At 44.3% G+C, this 5,661-nt stretch overlaps 1 long non-coding RNA gene across 1 annotated transcript; it reads right to left on the minus strand.

Annotated features, from left to right (window-relative positions):
* Positions 1-844: 844 nt before the first annotated feature.
* Positions 845-2,810, minus strand: LOC146171031 (uncharacterized). Its single transcript, XR_014702990.1, has 4 exons — positions 2,720-2,810; positions 2,428-2,577; positions 2,154-2,287; positions 845-1,030 (listed from the first exon to the last, which is right to left on the minus strand). It is a non-coding gene; the product is annotated as an uncharacterized LOC146171031 (long non-coding RNA).
* Between the last annotated feature and the right edge of the window lie 2,851 nt (positions 2,811-5,661).

The raw sequence follows: 5,661 nt of genomic DNA on the forward strand, positions 1-5,661 counted from the left end.
TGATAGAAACGGTGGGCTGCCGCAGGCAGTTTCGTTGTCGTCGGACAGGTGCGTCTCTTCTCTAGAGGCAACTGCAGCCCAAAAATCTGGTGGGCGCTTCCAATCCTCAGTATTCGTAAACAAATTCTTTAATCCTGATACTCGCCGATTTCTCTGCGCGACTAAGTCCATAAATGAAACACGCACAGCTAGCCACATGCGGGCATCTCAAGTAAGGCATCGCTCACACTTGACGACCGGCTGTTTGTGGGGGTTTGCGTCGAGTACCGCCGTTCGCTCAGCCTAGCTGCTGCTGGACGTTGCGTCTGTACTATGATGCACTGTGGTCGCAACTACCATAACTATAATAGTACAGTGCAGCCGCAACGTATACGTAAGTATCTCACTATCTCCCAAGCAAAAAAAAGTGTTTGGCAAAAGGTAGGGCCGACCTTTCTCGCTGACCAAAAAGTGGCCGGCCGACCTTCGGCACCCGAATGAGGGCCGGCGTCGGGGATTGACACTGACCTAACGTCGGCCGATTTTCGGCAATCGACTACGGCCCGACCTTTTGGCCCGACGTGATCGACCACCTGCCGCACGTGGGCCTGCCGTCTGCCAGCGTTACTGAATGGTCGGCCGCTCGTCTGCCCTAGCATTTTGCTGACGAAAGACCGTACGTCGGCCGGTTGCTTCCCGCCGCCGGTTAGTGGCCGGCATCGCCCCTCGTGCAGGTATCATGCCATGCATTTAATATATCGTGGCCCATGCATATATAACGGGGTAGCACATACAAATGCATCAAGAAAAGCAGTAGCTTTTCTGATGCCATGAAGAAACAAAAGCTGCAGTAGTTGGTGAAAAATTTATTTGTCAACAGCGTTCAGAAAAAGCTCGCGATTTGCTTTTTAATAAGCGTGGATATATATATCACTGCGCGTGTGCCACATATGGAAGATGGGCTTGAGGCTTGGTTTCCTTCTTTTGGCAGCCTGTCGATCACTTGATGTCTGCGACTGGTCGGATCTGCGGCAGGTTCCATCTTGGTCAGCTGTATGAAGAAAAGTGTTTTAATTAAATATTTCCTTTTCGCCTAGACTTTTACATTGCAGGCAAATATAGGGTGAAAAGGTAGAAAAAATAATGTCTGCTCACTGCCACCAACTGCACTATCACATCAATATATTTTATGCGCTTGACTTCATGCGACCCTACTGAAAACGCATTAGCGCAAAGCCGCAATAGGTAATCAGGATCCGTGAATCCGCGAGAAAGGCGCGATCACTTTGTTTTGCTGGAGTCATGATGTTGCAATTTGCAACCGTAGCGCACTCAAACCTTATCCTCCCGAAGCGCGTTCTTGCATGCTAATGCTGCAATTTAATAATTCTAGCAAAGCCAAGTGTCCCCGCTTGTCATAGAGCGCGTATGAGGGATTCCAACGCGGCAGAACAAACAGTTTCCGCGATATTTACATGAAACCTACAATAAGTTTATTCCGTAGAATACAGTTTAATTTTCTCAAACTAGATGGAACTTTTACAGCAAAAGCGACCGGATATTTAACGATAAGTCATCTGATTTATTTTCGTTATTTAACAACCGAGCATTATTTTAAAAATTGTCTCATCAGCCAAGACGGCTATTTAGACAGTCCAACTCTTAGAAGCTTATAGAACCCGTTCTAAATTCTTAAAGCTTGAAACAAGTTAGCTGAACACCTCATGAGCATGTAAGCACCAAGAAATAATCCGCACGATGAAAATACAACTGCTTGCCCAGAAAGCAAGCGCACAGAGCAAAATCAATGTGAAACGGCTCAGATCTGTGTGCATCACATATATAATATATAATTCCAAAATCCACAAAATGAACGCACTGGCTCACTTAGGTTGCCAGCATGCCGCATCACTCAATCATCAATTTTCACGTATATACATCATTACAGCAGCAAAAAAAAAATAATAATAAACACGGCATAAATCTTGTACTCAGTCCTGGCACGAGCTTGCTTGGCAGTAGCGATGATGCTAGTACAGCTTCTGATCGCTCCTATGGCGAGGGGTGCTGCAATATTTATATCAGTGATAGCATTTGACATTTAACTGGGTTGCATGCGTCCCATCGATGTGAGTCGGATAATCGAATTTTCCGAACAAAATCAGCGCTAATACCTGTCCGGCAAGTGCACCGCCATGAAGAAGCGAAAGACCAGCGTTTTAGTGTAGAGGAGACCAAGGACTTCGGGCTTCGGCGAAACGAGCTTCCACTGTCGAAGCCAGTTTCCAGATCAGCTGATATCGCCTCCCTGCACGATCAGCGCAAGGCGCGCACACCAATTACAAAATATGCATTTACAGTAACAAGATGCGCATAAGTCTCAAAACAATACATATTTAGTTGCAGTACATTATCGTATAGAAGAAAATCAGCGATAATTTGACTTACCTGGTCGGTATACATGTCAGTGCATGCACTTCGATGTGAAGAAGTGAAAGACGGGCGTTTTGGGGCAGAGGAGATCGGACCTCGGACTGCAGCGAAAAGAGCTAATTCCACCGCCGCAACATCGTTTCCAAGTCGGCTCAGCACGTCTTCCTGCGCAATCAGAGCGAAATGCGCACACATCGATTATAAAAAAAAAATGTACGTAGTAATAAGATGCGCATATATATACGCGCTCCAGAAACAGTTGCATTATATTGTCGTATCGAACAAAATATGTGCTAATTGGACTTACCTGATCGGTATAGTGAGTGTCCCTCCATATTAAAAGGCGAGCATTTTGGGACAGGAGATACCCAAGGACCCAGACTGCAGCAAAATGAGCCGCAGCCTTGTTTCCAAACGGCTCAGCAAGTCTTCCTGCGCGATCAGCGCCCACACCAATTATATATATATATATATATATATATATATATATATATATATATATATATATATATATATATATATATATATATATATATATATATATATATATATATATATATATATATACTCTCAAGGTTCGTATACAGACAACATAAATACCCAAGCAAGTAGCAGGAGGAACAGCGGCCGATGTAGCTCAGTTGGTAGAGCACCGGACGCGATATTCGGAGGTCGTGGGTTCGGCTCCCACCATCGGCACGTTGTTTTTTCATCTACTTTGTGTTTAATTATCTTTCCCCTAAACAGATTACACTACTAATTTCTGTGATTATCCAAGTAAACATTAAAAAAAAAGACAAAAGTACCATCCCCAACGCTTTCTTTGGCCTCGCCGACTGTTGGCTTCTTTCCTTCATGTATTATAACGAGCACCCTCATTTCCCCTTAATTGATCTGTATATATATATATATATATATATATATATATATATATATATATATATAGTTGGAAGAGCACCGGACGCGTTATTCGGTGGTCGTGGGTTCGGATCCCACCATTGGCACGTTGTTTTTTTTCTTCTACTTTGTGTCTAATTATCTTTCCCCTAAACAGATTACCTTACTAATTTCTGTGATTATCCAAGTAAAACATTAGAAAAAAGAAATAAAGTACCATCCCAAACGCTTTCCTTGGCCTCGCCAACTGTCGGCTTCTTTCATTCATATATACATATATGAATGAATGAATATATATGAATATATATATGTGTGTGTGTGTGTGTGTGTGTGTGTGTGAGTGTGTGTGTGTGTGTGTGTGTGTGTGTGTGTGTGTGTGTGTGTGTGTGTGTGTGTGTGTGTGTGTGTGTGTGTGTGTGTGTGTGTGTGTGTGTGTGTGTGTGTGTGTGTGTGTGTGTGTGTGTGTGTGTGTGTGTGTGTGTGTGTGTGTGTGTGTGTGTGTGTGTGTGTGTGTGTGTGTGTGTGTGTGTGTGTGTGTGTGTGTGTGTGTGTGTGTGTGTGTGTGTGTGTGTGTGTGTGTGAAGAAAGATGCAAGGAGTATATAACAAGACGAACATATGCTCCAAAACAATACATTATTATGTTCAGTATAATATCGAATCTAGCAAAAAGCTCCTCTGATCAAGACCGAAAGATCATGTACTTACGCATGTTTTGGTGAACTTCGGCACGAAGAATCTGAACAGAGCGGCTGCAATCATCAGCTGCATATATGGGCTGTTCTTTTCAAACGCTGACTGCTGCCGGAGGATGGGCTGTTCTTTTCAAACGCTGACTGCTGCCGGAGGTTGAGACAGATTGAATTTGCGCGAAATAAAAGCGAACGATAAAATTAGGCAGTAGGCATCGCGCCCGCACGGAGGCTGGCCGTCGACTGAGTGGTGCCGCGCATCTTAGCTCGCGCGGGATGTGTTTTCCCGCCTTTTGGCCACGTGACCTCAAGAAGGGAGGAGGGGGGGGGGGGAGAGAAGCTGCAAAAGCAGGGAGAATCTCCCTGTGTGCGGTGCATGCAATTCTTTTTTTTTTCGCCGCTATTTCTCTCTGCTTCGGCATTCCTGTCGCCCCCCGCGGTAGGGTGCCTCGATGCCTTTCGCCTCCCCGTGGTTCTTTCCGCTTTGCCGCAGGGAGAAGAGATGGACCGATGGGGGGCAGCGGGTCCCGAGAAGCAGTTTTCTTTCTTTTTCACGCCCCCTCCCCCCCCCCTCCCTCGTCGTTCAAGAAGCGTCGAGGTAGTTTCTTTTCTTTTCCTTTTTCTACGGCTTCTGTAGAGCCCCCGTCTTGATACCAGCGGCTGTAGTTTTTTGCATGAAAAAAATATGGCTTGGAGTGAATGTATGTAATGTTCTTTTAACCGAATATCTTCCACATAAACCAAGTGTGGGGCAGTAGAACACCTGCAGCTTCATTTAGCCAAAATAGCAAGACCTGGCTACGTATATAGTGTTCGGCAACTTTATCGGAACCGTCTTGGAAACTCGGTTAAGTTGCAGAACACTGTATATTATGAGTGCTTTTGCAGAGATTACATAGTCCATGCGGATTTATACTTCCCAAAGCAGTACGTGGGTTATTTAGAGTCCCTCGGGCTGTCATATTAATCGCAAACCACATTTCCGTTTTCGCGTTTGGTTTATATATGCAGACTTCCACTCTAGAGAGTCCAGAAGCTTGTGAGATTCTATTTTCTGCGGGTCCCTTTAGTTTTTCATTCTAGCGCATGCGAAAGAACGGTGGTGGAACCAGGCATTGTGGAATGTAGTGAAATACAGCAGCCAATTTCTTAGCAAAGTCAGTTCGAGTCCACCTGCTCCATCTTACCTACTTAACCTTCTGCTCACCGATACCTGTGTCGAATATCAATATAAGCATTCATCATTCTTATGAAGTGTCAGTTCATGCACCCCAAGGCATGCAGGAATAAATACTGCTCTTATGCCATGAAATTGCACCCCAATGCTTATTTATGGTGTTCAAAGTTCACACTATCAGTTGTGAGCCGTGTGATAGCAAGCTGAATTCATATACCACTATTACACTTTCAAGCCAGTAGTTTCCTGTCGAGAGTACTGGTTTCAAGATTCTCCTTACTCCATTACGCCTCGCTATGTGCGTTTTGGTTGTCCTTTCCTTTGTAGTGCAAATATCATGACGCCTGACCTGCAAAAAGTGCAGAAAGACCTCCATCTTTGTACTGCTCTAATTGGGAAACTGTATGGTTAACAGATAATATGAAATTACATTTCAGATATTGTTTCAACATTTTTTTTTTATTCTGTATCATAAAGCTACCCA

This window comes from Amblyomma maculatum, unplaced genomic scaffold, assembly GCF_055883805.1.
Source record: "Amblyomma maculatum isolate TAMU_Amacu unplaced genomic scaffold, ASM5588380v1 scaffold_24, whole genome shotgun sequence".
In the NCBI taxonomy this organism is placed as follows: Eukaryota; Metazoa; Arthropoda; class Arachnida; order Ixodida; family Ixodidae; genus Amblyomma; species Amblyomma maculatum.